The sequence below is a fragment of the Macaca fascicularis genome, chromosome 3, assembly GCF_037993035.2.
Source record: "Macaca fascicularis isolate 582-1 chromosome 3, T2T-MFA8v1.1".
NCBI classification, from domain to species: domain Eukaryota; kingdom Metazoa; phylum Chordata; class Mammalia; order Primates; family Cercopithecidae; genus Macaca; species Macaca fascicularis.
In genome coordinates this window covers 182,310,210-182,322,957 of record NC_088377.1, presented here as the reverse complement: position 1 = coordinate 182,322,957, position 12,748 = coordinate 182,310,210, and the positions used below count along the sequence as shown (strand labels likewise).

Genomic DNA, 12,748 nt, shown 5'->3' with positions numbered 1-12,748 from the left:
ATGTGACTTCCCCAAGGTTCCAAATGACATGGGACAGTAATGGGCTGGGGGTAACAGAGTTGTAATAGGCGTGCTCCAGTAATCTTGTTAGTAAACTCTTACACTCTCTGCGGTTACCACATAAAAGAAGAGAAAGAAATCCCTTCTCCTTACATCATCAAATATCAGATACCAAAAGAGTGGAGTAGAAAGTCTTTGGGTGGGCAGTGTGGGAGGGAGCAGAACTCCAAGAGTAAGTGTGTGTGAGTGTGTGTGTGTGTCAGAGACGGTTTCTGAGTCCTGGTAATGAAAACGCTGGCGGGAGGCTGGCCTCCAGTCCTTTTGTTTGTTTTTTATTTTTATTTTTTTGAGTCAGAGTCTTGCTCTGTCACCCAGGCTGGAGTGCAGTGGCCCGGTCTCAGCCCACTGCAACCTCCGCCCCCTGGGTTCAAGCAATTCTCCTGTCTCAGCTTCTTGAGTAGCTGGGATTACAGGCGCCCACCACCACGTCCAGCTAATTTTTGTATTTTTAGTAGAGACGGGGTTTCACCATGTTGGCCAGGCTGGTCTCAAACTCCTGACCCCGGGTGATCTGCCCGCCTTGGCCTCGCAAAGTGCTGGGATTACAGGCATGAGCCATTGTGCCTGGCCTCCAGTCCTTTCATTCTGGAAGATTAATAAAATCGTGTGTCAAGTATTCTATTCATCCCCTTAAACAGCTAGTGTGCAAGGCATGTGTGCTAGACATCAGTGGCACAGCGAGGAATGAGACGTCCCCCTTCCTTCGAGGAACACCATCCTAGCTGGGTAGTCAAACAAAAGAGTAAAACCAGTCCTGGCCCAGCCTGGCTGTGAGGGTTGCATGGCGTAGAGCTAGGGCAGCCCAGAGAGGAGTTGCTGCAGGGAAGCCCCACAGATTAGGTGATGCTTGGGCTAAGCCCTGAAAACCACCTCACCAAGGAAACAGCAGGGAAGGTTGTTTCAGGCTGAAAGAACAGAATGTGCAAAGTCACCAAGAGGGTCTAGGAGAGGCCAGTGAGGGGAATTCGGTGTGGCTGCGGGTTGCAGGATGTGAGTGCGTGCTGGGGAGAGGTGAGGCGGGGGCTGTCAGGGCAGAGGCACAGGGAAGGAAGGATCCGCCAGAAGGAGGCAGGAGTATGCACTGAAGCAAGAGTGATGCGCTCCTTCTGGCTGTTGGTTGGGGAGGCCTGAAGGAGGAGGAAGAGACCAAGACTTTTTGCAACACCCAGGCCAGAATTACTGAGGAGCAGGAGAAGCTGAGAGGATGCCAGGATCAAGAGGCAGGACCTGATGACTGGTTTGGGCAGAGTGTGATAACTTAGACTAAAAGCAAGTATGTACAGAAATGCTCAGGAGAAAACAAAGCAAAGCAAAAGGAATGTGGACCTTCGGAGTGGCCTGCATTTAGCAGATTACAACACTTGGATAACGCATTTGGCTGTAAGTTTTCTGGCAGCTTAGGGACAAACAAAAATACACTGGGTTGCATAGTTTGGGATTTTGGACAACAGAAACCATACAAATTAATTCTCAGAACAAAACTTTTCCTGGAATTGAACTCAGCTGGGAATTTATCATGTGGAACTTTATGTAAAGACTGAAGAGTGACGTAGAAAAAAAAAATCCTCGTTGCTGGTGTTACAAAAGATGGGAAGATAAAACTCCCCATTACTGCCTTCCTCTGCCATCCTGTTATGTCTAGGGGAGTGAACTGCACTTCTGTGAGGACTGGGTGTCATCTCAGGGTATGGGGCCAGGGGAATCCTGTACAGAGGACACAGTGGTACGTCAAGTGCAGGAAGAGCTGACACCCATCTCCATGAATGTAGAGAGCAAGGCGTCTGGGGTGCTCAACCATGAAGGGAAGGAGGCTCATCATAGTATAGCCCAGAGAGGGGTGGGCTGAGACTCTGGTCTGCAGAAGGGGACAGGTAGGGCACAGCATGTTGGAAGGGCCAGCATCCAGGAATCCCGACCCCCGGGGAAACAGGCAGGGTGAGTGCACACAGCATTGTAGGATTCCATTCATATGGGCAAGTCCACTTCCCAGGGCGGTCCTGGTCATTCTGCCTCCAGACTTGATGTAGATCCTGCCTCTAAAGGGGTAGGAAAAGGGTGGGACTCAGGAGACCAGAGATCCTCTTCAGGAGACCAGAGAGGCCCAGGAGGGTGGAAATCTTGTTTGCTACAACATAAGGAAGTTGCAGAGAAACCAGGAGTGGGAGCTGAGAACTGGGAGGTCCTGCAGACTCAGCCACAGATTTCCTGGCCAGGCTCTTCTCTTTGATTTCTGCAGAAGGCAGAGAACCTGCAGAATCTATGTCCATACATTGCTAATATACCCTCTGAACTTTAAACTGTTTCTTGCCAACTATAGCTGTCTTAAATTAACATTCAGTAGGGATGGGATTCTACCCCTCCAATTAAATTTCTTTTTTTTTTTTTTTTGAGACGGAGTCTCGCTCTGTCGCCCAGGCTGGAGTGCAGTGGCCGGATCTCAGCTCACTGCAAGCTCCGCCTCCCAGGTTTACGCCATTCTCCTGCCTCAGCCTCCCGAGTAGCTGGGACTACAGGCGTCCGCCACATTGCCCGGCTAGTTTTTTGTATTTTTTAGTAGAGACGGGGTTTCACCGTGTTAGCCAGGATGGTCTCGACCTCCTGACCTCGTGATCCACCCGTCTCGGCCTCCCAAATAAATTTCTTAACATTTTTAATCTTGGGTTGTGCATTAGAATATACATTTAAATGCTGGGGAGGAGAGTTTGAGACCAGCCTGAGCAACATGGCAAGACCCCATCTCTATAAAAATTAAAAGAAATTGGCCAGGCGCAGTGGCCCACGCCTGTAATCCCAACACTTTGGGAGGCTGAGGCAGGCAGATCACTGGAGATCAGGAGTTTGAGACCAGCCTGGCCAACCCCATCTCTACTAAAAATACAAAAATTAGCCAGACGTGGTGGCACATGCCTGTAATCCCAGCTACTTGGGAGGCTGAGGCAGGAGAATCGCTTGAATCCAGGAGGCGGAGGTTGCGTGAGCCAAGATTGCATCACTACATTCCAGCCTGGGCGACAAAGCAAGACTCCATCTCAAAAATAAATAAATAAAAGAAATTAACTACACACGGTGGCACATACCTGTAGTCCCAGCTACTCGGGAGACTGAGGCGGGAGGATCACTTGAGCCCAGGGAGGTTGAGGCTGCAGTGAGCATGATTGTGCCACTTCACTCCAGCTTAGGCGACAGTGAGGCCCTGTGTCCGGAAAAAAAAAAAAAAAAAAGGCTGGGGAGGCAGATTTAAAAACAGCTGATACTTAGGTCAATTAAAATCTCTGAGAGTAGGCCCTGGCATCAGTATTTTTTTTAATATCCCCAGATGATTTTATGATACAGCTGAGGTTGAGACTGGCTGCTCTAACACTCACTTATAGAGAGCCCATCACAGGGCGGGATAGAAACTCAGATTCCAAAAGATCCTGGGTGGGGCACATGGGATGCCTCGCAGGTCCTCAAAAGTGGACAAGGCTGGCCTTGCTTGTTCCTGGCGTTCCGCACAGTCTCCTGGACTCCTGGTCTCGCTGCTTCTCCCCCAAGGTCTGTCTTTACCAGCGCTCTGTTCCTTCTGGCAGTCACCTTGCTGAAGACTGGGGGTTAGGAGTTGCTTCCCTGGAGCTGCCCTGGATTGCTCTTTCTTGGAGAGATTTTAGTGAGACTGGTTTTCCACGGGTTCACTGTGTAGCCCGCTTCGGGCCGTGACTCCTCACTGTCCTCATCACTGCCTCTCTGCCCACACGCATTGTTGCTTGTTACCCCAGGAGCCTGGCCCTGGGCACTGGCTGTCAGCCTCGTGTGTCCAAGCATAAACCCTTCTTCTGCCACCTGAACCAGATGGCCTCCACTTGTACCCCACACTCTCTTGAAATTCCCTGTGCTGGTTACTCAGGGGGAAGAGTGCCAGGTCCTGCTGCCCCCTTTAGTGATAGGAGGCAAGCACTTCCTGGAACTGGGGCAAGCGGTGAGCTAAGTTCTCTACTTTTCATATGCAAAAGACAGCGACATGCTTGGAAGCCAGAGTCAGACTCTCCTTTACCCTGGCCTTAAAATCAATGTCTGACGTGGGCAAAAGTTTATTCCGTCAGCCCTCTGTTTGCCAGCTGGGCCTAGAATTGCCACTCTAGCTTCAGCTGCTCTTTGGCACGTTCGTCCCTGGCTTGCAGTTCAGAGGGGCTAAAGAACAGATAAGCCCGAGACCCACTCTTCCAACTGGTTGAAATACGGGAAACCAAGTGATCGTTTTTTCCCCTGGTCTTGGGGAAGGAAGGGGTGAGTCACCCTTGCAGCAAGCTTAGGGAAGAGGTTAGCTTCCCTCAGTGGAAGGGAACCAGGAGGTCATAGGCATCCCTTCAGAAGGAAATGAAAGCAGGGATCATTGGCTGGAGAGTGGGGCCAGTACAGGGAGCCGTGACCTTGGCTGTGACCCCTCCTCCCAGGATCCCCAGGCCTTCCACACACTGCGGATCTTATCTGAAGGGCTTGTCAGACCACTTCAAGCAGAGTGCCAAATGCATTTCCTTTTGTTGTTTTGTCTTCTAAAAAAGTACACTTAAAAATTGTAGGTTTACTTATAAACTTTATATGTAATATATGAAAGTTATATTTGTCATAAAACATTTATTTATTTATTATTTATTTATTTTTAGACAGGGTCTTGCTATGTTACCCAGGCTAGAGTGCAGTGATGTAATGATGGCTCACTGCAGCTTCCACCTCCTGGGCTCAAGTGATCCTGCTGCCTCAGCCTCTTGAGTAGCTGGGACTATAGGTGCGCACCACCGTACCTAGCTAATTTTTGTATTTTTAGGAGAGACAGAGTTTCCCCATGTTGCCCAGGCTGTTCTCAAACTCATGGACTTAAGCAATCCACCTGCCTTGGCCTTCCAAAGTGCTGGGACTACAGGCATGAGCCACGGCACTTGGCCAAAATTTTTTTTTCTTTTTTTGAGACGGAGCCTTGCTCTGTTACGCAGGCTGGAGTTCAGTGCCGTGATCTTGGCTCACTACAACCTCCACCTCCTGGGTTCAAGCAATTCTCCTGCCTCAGCCTCCCAAGTAGCTGCACTGGAGTGCAGTGGCGTGATCTCAGCTCACAGCAACCTCTGCCTCCCAGGTTCAAGTAATTCTCCTGCCTCAGCCTCCCAAGTAGCTGGGACTACAGGCGCCCACCACCTCGCCTGGCTAGTTTTTGTATTTTTTAGTAGAGAGGGGGTTTCACCATGTTCGCTAGGCTAGTTTGGAACTCCTGACCTCAAGTGATCTGCTGGCCTCGACCTCCCAAAGTGTTGGAATTACAGGCGTGAGCCACCACGCCTGGCCAAAAATTTTAAATTTCTAATTTTAATATGTTTTCTTTTAAAAGTTAACAAAACTCAAAATATAATACATTGCCTCTGTGCATGTGCCATGGTTTGAATTTTAATGTTCATATTAACTTAAATAGAAATTTATAAAATATTCGGGGCAAAACCAGTGTGGGTACAATTGGGTTAAGGAACAGACAGGTACTATATCTTATTATTGTTTTAGAAGGGAGTATTAGTATCTCATTTTCAAAATAACCATCACTTGGCACAAATAGATTCAATAAGTATGTGGCTTTGAAATATATTTTAGGCCGGGCATAGTGGCTCACGCCTGTAATCCCAGCACTTTGGCAGGCCGAGGCAGGCGGATCACAAGGTCAAGAGATTGAGACCATTCTGGCTAACACGGTGAAACCCCGTCTCTACTAAAAATACAAAAAATTAGCCGGGCGTGGCGGCATGCGCCTGTAGTCCCAGCTACTTGGGAGGCTAAGGCAAGAGAATGGCGTGAGCCCAGGAGGTGGAGCTTGCAGTGAGCCGAGATCACACCACTGCACTCCAGCCTGGGCAACAGAGCGAGATTCTGTCTCAAAAAAATAAAAAAATAAAAAAAGAAAAAAAAAAGAAATCTATTTGAATCTCGCAATTCCACTTTTAGGAATTTATCTTAGGAAAATACTGGAACAAGGGCTGTAGAGTATTTGTGGCAGCATTGTTGGTAGTAGCTGAGCTTGGAGGCTGAAGTGGGAGATCACTTGAGCCTGGCGGGCGGAGATTGCAGTGAGTCAAGATCACGCCACTGCACTCCAGCCTGGGCGACAGAAGTCTCAAAAAAATCTTTATAGATTGTCTTCCATGTTGTCTCAGTTTTGTCTCTTGCTGTTGGTTTCATGTTTCCATAACCTTGATGGCACATCACCACAATTCCACATGTTGTGTAGGTTGAAACCTAGGATGGGTGGACCAAGTGACACAACACAGCCAACCCAGCAAAGCAATTTCAAGGGCCTTTCTTTCTCCCCCTTACACTCCCCCACTTATCAGAAGAAAAGACGCAATAATGGTCAAATTTGATTCAGCACTAAATTCTCTGCAAGTTCATGGTAGGTAAAAGATAGGGTAACCATATACACAAAGTGGGACAGTAGAGAAAGTAAAAAGCGTGCATTAGGCCAGGCGCGGTGGCTCACACCTATAATTCTAGCATGTTGGGAGGCCGAGGCGGGTGGATCACTTGAGCTCAGGAGTTTGAGACCAGCCTGGCCAAACCCGATCTCTATAAAAATACAAAAATTAGGGCTGGGCATGGTGGCTCATGCCTGTAATCCTAGCACTTTGGGAGGCAGACCGGATCAGTTGAGGTCAGGAGTTGGAGATCAGCCAGGCCAATGAATCCCTGTCTCTACTAAAAATACAAAAATTAGCCAGGTGTGGAGGCGGGCGCCTGTAGTCCCAGCTACTCAGGAGGCCGAGGCAGGAGAATCACTTGAACCTGGGAAGCAGAGGTTGCAGTGAGCCAAGATTGCGTCACTGCACTCCAGTCTAGGTCACAAGAGCTAAACTCCTCAAAAAACAAAACAAACAAACATAAAAACACTAAAAATAAGTTGTTAATTGATATACAATAGGCTTAACCTGGACTGGTCCCTGCAAACTGCACCTTGTGGCCACGCTGGAAAAGGCTGAGAGTTGGATATGCTCATTCATTCTCCTTGCTGGGACAGGTGTGTTGACCCAGCCAGAGGTGATTTGGTACCACCCCTCTGTCTATCTCCCACCACCTTTCTTATCCACATCTAGAGTTGAGGCTTGAGTTTAGGGAAGGGGAGGAGGCCAGGTGGGTAGTCCAAGGTTGCATATGAACTTCCTTCTTGCTCCCATTCAGTGAATCAGAGGAGACAGATTCTATTTTCACTGCCTCTCCCAGCTCACCATGGAAAAATAATAACTGCCTATCTTCTTCCATCAAACTTTAAAGCGTTAAAACAGGACACTTCTATAATTTTATTTGGGCATTTCATGTGCCTGGGAAATACAGGCTAAACCTCCCCAGATGACCAAGCAGAGGCATTTGTAAGGGATCACACGGCAAATCACAATTCAGACTGACCCAGCATGGTCCAGGGTGAAGTTGGTTGGGGAAGAAGCCATATGCTCTGGTTTGGTTACTAGATAGAAATAATGGGACAGCCTAAGACATAGAATGTGCATCCCCCGAGCTTGGAGTGAGACTAGTCTCTCAGCCACAGATTTGGTCGGGGTGGTGACCGCGAAGATGGAAAGGAACTTCCCAAACCAGCTTGCCTCATGCTCTGGGATCTTCAGCCAGGGCAATGTCTCCAGCACCCTGGCGTCTCAGAGGGATTCTCTACTTAATGCTCTGAGCTGCAGATGAGATTTGTTCAGATTTGTCATGAAGTGTGTGGTCATCCAACCTCAAATACAACTCCCTGGCATCTTGTGGTGACTGTCATCTGTCATCTGTGCCATTTCATCATCTGTATTTGTGACGATCAACAAACATACACAACCTTACAGGATATCAGAAGGGGACCAGTGCCCTCTGTTTACTCTCCCGCTGACTGATGCATCTAATGGGGTGGAAAAATGTCAGAGAAGAGAGAGCTTCTTAATCCCTCTCAAAGCAACCAGACTTGAAGTTTCCAGTACTGCAGAGAGCCAGGAGAGCCTCTTATTCCAGGCTCTTCCTTCCCTTGAACATAGGACAGCCAAGATTCCTGGTCTGGTATGGAACTGAGAGAGATGGGTAAGCGGGCTAAGAGGCTGCTTCCGGGTACACACCCAACCCCAAGATTCAGACTGCCAGTTTGTCAGGAGAAAGCGAGAAAGAGAATGCTCCTTTTGGGAGCAAGAAAGAAGCAGAACAAATGCAGGAGTCCCATGAGGCAGATCCACATGTTCCTTCCCCACACCCCTGAAATCTGGCTTCTATTCCTAACCATCTGCTGAAACCACATCTCAGGTTACTAATGGTTCATCTGTGGCCAGTTCCCTGTTCTCATGCTTCTTTATCTCGCTAATGCACTTGACACACCCTGACCCTTCCTTCTTGAAACCCAAGTCAAGGTGAATGTAAAATGCGTGCAGTGATGTATCTGCGCCACTTGTCAAAATACTGAAATGCTTCTATTCTGGTTGATAAATAGGGTGTCCCACACTCCCAGAACCATTAACTCTCCCCCTGCCAAGAGCTGGCCATTAAAGGGTTAACAGTAAGGCCATAGCTTGTTGGGCTCCTGCACACTTTTGTTATAATTTTGTTGTGTGTGGTGTGTGTGTGTGTGTGTTTTTTCCTTTTTTTTTTTTTTTTTTTTTTGAGACGGAGTCTCGCTGTGTCGCCCAGGCTGGAGTGCAGTGGCCGGATCTCAGCTCACTGCAAGCTCTGCCTCCCGGGTTTTTACGCCATTCTCCTGCCTCAGCCTCCCGAGTAGCCGGGACTACAGGCGCCCGCCACCTCGCCCGGCTAGTTTTTTTTGTATTTTTTAGTAGAGACGGGGTTTCACCGTGTTAGCCAGGATGGTCTCGAACTCCTGACCTCGTGATCTGCCCGTCTCGGCCTCCCAAAGTGCTGGGATTACAGGCTTGAGCCACCGCGCCCGGCCTTTCCTTTTTTTTTGAGACGGAGTCTCACTCTGTTGCCCAGGCTGGAGAGCAGTGGTGTGATCTTGGCTCACTGTAACCTCCACCTCCCAGGTTCAAGTGTTTCTCCTGCCTCAGCCTCCCGAGTAGCTGAGATTACAGGTGTGTGCCACCATTCCTGGCTAATTTTTTGTATTTTTGTATTTTTTTTTTTTGGTAGAAATGGGCTTTCACCATGTTAGTCAGTTTGGTCTCGAACTCCTGACCTCAAATGATCAGCCTGCCTTGGCCTCCCAAAGTGCTGGGATTACAGGTGTGAGCCCGTCCTGTTAGATATTTTGAATAATACTGCCTCAGTGTAGAAACCATACTGTTTTGGTTGTTTTAATTGTCTTTCAAAAAAGAGATCGTCACTGATTCCTCCTGTTCTTATTCAACGGGTATTTATACAACACTCACAGAAGACCAAAATCTCGGTTAGGCATTGTGGGGAATAAAAAGAAGCCGGTGTGTGTGTTCTGCCATTAGAACTCCCTGTCTAGTTGGAAGGCCCAGGTAAAGAAACATACGAAGAGCCTGGGCAACATGGTGAAACCCTGTCTTTAAGAAAAATACAAAAATTAGCTAGGCATGGTGGTACATGCCTGTGGTCCCAGTCACTCAGGAGGCTGAGGTGGGAGGATCACTTGAGCACAAGAGGTAGAGGCTGCAGTGAGCTGTGATGGCGCTACTGCACTCCAGCCAGGGTGACAGAGTGAGACCCTGTCTTTTTTTTTTTTTTTTTTTTTTTGAGGCGGAGTCTCGCTCTGTCGCCCAGGCTGGAGTGCAGTGGCGCGATCTCGGCTCACTGCAAGCTCCGCCTCCCGGGTTCCCGCCATTCTCCTGCCTCAGCCTCCCGAGTAGCTGGGACTACAGGCGCCGCCACCACGCCCGGCTAATTTTTTTTTTTGTATTTTTAGTGGAGACGGGGTTTCATTGTGTTAGCCAGGATGGTCTCGATCTCCTGACCTCGTGATCCGCCCGTCTCGGCCTCCCAAAGTGCTGGGATTATAGGCTTGAGCCGCCGCGCCCGGCCGAGACCCTGTCTTAAAAAAAAAAAAAAAAGACCTGTCACGGTGGCTCACTTGAGGTCAGGAGTTCGAGACCAGCCTGGCCAACATGGTAAAACCCCGTCTCCACTAAAAACACAAAAATTAGTCAGGCATGATGGCAGGCACCTGTAATCCCAGCTACTCGGGAGGCTAAGGCAGGAGAATTGCTTGAACCCAGGAGGTGGAGGTTGCAGTAAGCTGATATGGCGCCACTGAACTCCAGCCTGGCCGACAGAACGAGACTCCATCTCAAAAAAACAAGAAAGAAAGAAACATAAAAGACACCATGTAGAGAGTGAAGTAACTAGAGCACCATAAAAGCAACCCGTGCCTCACTTGCTCACTACCTTCTCCTTCTTCACTGTCTCCCTCAGCTCATCATGCTCAGTTTCATCGCTCCCTCCCAAACTGGACCTCTGAGTTGTTCTTTATACAGACCATTAGCTCATTACCTCTCACTGCCTCTTGCGTGTACCACTCTCACCTTAATGTGTCCAAAAGAGAACATATTTTCATTACATTCTGTGGCCTCCTTATTTCCCTGGCTTAGCAAACCTTCACTCCTCTTATTTCGAAACATCCCAACATCTAGCCTGCTGCCGGGCCTGTCTTCTCCCTGGCTCCCGCATGAGTCCCGGGCTCCGTCCTAGCAAGCAGTCTTCATGCTGGGCAGGCTTCGCCTTATTCTTTACTCCATGCGCTAGCCTCCTCAGGAGCACTTTCCCTTCCCCAACTCTCGGAATCCGATGGAGTCTTTCTTGGCCACCAGGCGCTACCTCTTTGAAGCAGTCCCTGGCTCCCCTTTCATTGCCCTCCTCCAAATTTCTCCAGTTTATATTTGTTTCATAACATTTGCCCCCTTAGTTCAAAAGTATTCCTCCACCCAGTCTGATGGCGCTCCTGCACACCTCTGCGGTTAATTTTGAATACTGCCTTTCACCCTAGACACCATTCTGTTTTGGTTGTCCTAATTGTCTTTGAAAAAATATATCTTCATGGATTCCTCTTGAGTTTTCTGTGAGTTTTATTAAGGGCATGTCAGGTATTCTCTAAACCAACCTTGTCTTTCTGTTTTGAACAATTGCAATCTTTTATTGCCATTTGGTTGATAGGGTTTATATCTTTTGTCTCTAGCTTGAGGGCAGGGACCATTTTTTATACTTGTGTATTGCCAACAGCACCTCAAAGAGAACTGTCTCCAGCTTGCTGGTTAATCATATTGATTAGTTTTAAATCGATCAATGCTGGCTCAGATTAACTAAATGAAATTACAGGCCAGGTGCGGTGGCTCACGCCTGTAATCCCAGCACTTTGGGAGGCCAAGGCAAGTGGATCATTTGAGGTCAGGAGTTCAAGACCAGCCTGACCAACATGGTGAAACCCCGTCTCTACTAAAAATACAAAAAAATTAGCCGGGCATGGTGGTACGTGCCTGTAGTTCCAGCTACTTGGGAGGCTGAGGCAGGAGAATTGCTTGAACCTGGGAGGCAGAGGTTGCCGTAAGCTGAGATTGCGCCACTGCACTCCAACCTGGGTGACAGAGCAAGACACTGCCTCGAAAAAAATAAATAAATAAACAGAGAAAAGAAAAAGAAATTTTAGGCCAAAGGGGATTATCCGTATCTTGAAAGTTAGCTAAATAAAAATGAACACATTTCCAGTCATTACACAACTTCTGAGTACAAAACACCAGGCACAGATAGTAAACAAACAGAAGTAGGGTCTCAGGTCAGTCAGAGCAGGCTGCTCTGGTCTGAGGGCGACCTCGCCTTACTTTAACAGTTGGCACCACAGCCAGTGCAACAAGTACTGACTTCTGCTGCAAAGGAAAGGGGAGCAGGTCACCTAATTCCAAAACCAGCTTTTCAGATTATAACAGCACTTATATGTTGAAGAGTAGTTTAGACTTGCAAACAAATGAGGCTTCGTAAGCAGCCCTGCAGGTGAGTTGAGGACATGGCGTTATTACTAATTCATTAAGAATTAATGCTTGCTGGCTGGGCACAGTGGCTTACACCTGTAATCCCAGCACTTTGGGAGGCCGAAGCTGTCAGATCACTTGAGGTCGAGTTCGAGACAAGCCTGGCCAACGTGGTGAAACCCCATCTCTACTAAAAATACAAAAATTAGTTGGGCATGGTGGTGCACACCTATAGTTCCAGCTACTCAGGAGGCTGAGGCAGGAAAATTGCTTGAACCACTCCAGCCTGGAGGACAAGAGCAAAACTCTGTCTCCAAAAAAAAAAAAAAAAAAAAAGAATGAATGCGTGCTGGGCATGGTGGCTCACACCTATAATCCCAGCAGTTTAGGATGCTGAGGTGGGAAGATTGCGTGAGCCCAGGAGTTAGAGACCAGCCTAGGCAACAAATCGAGACCCTGTTTCTATGTCGCTACAAAAAAAAAAAATAGCCAATTGTGGTTGTGCACTCCTGTGGTCCCAGCTAATTGGGCGGCTGAGGCAGGAGGACTGCTTGAACTCGGGAGTTTGAGGCTGCAGTGAACTGTGATTGCACCACTGCACTCATCCTGGGTGACAGAGTAAGACCCCATCTCAAAAAAAAAAAAAAAAAGAAAAAATTAAAAATAAAAACAGGCCAAGTGCAGTGGCTCACACCTGTAATCCCAGCACTTAGGGAGGCCAAGGCAGGCAGATCACACGAGGCCAGGAGTTCGAGACCGGCCTGGCCAACATGGTG

General features: G+C 48.3%; 1 protein-coding gene across 4 annotated transcripts in view; it reads left to right on the top strand.

The window, feature by feature from the left end:
* Window positions 1-12,748, top strand: part of DENND2A (DENN domain containing 2A) — a 123,463-nt gene that overhangs the window by 1,161 nt on the left and 109,554 nt on the right. The gene's annotated exons all lie outside the window — the stretch shown is intronic.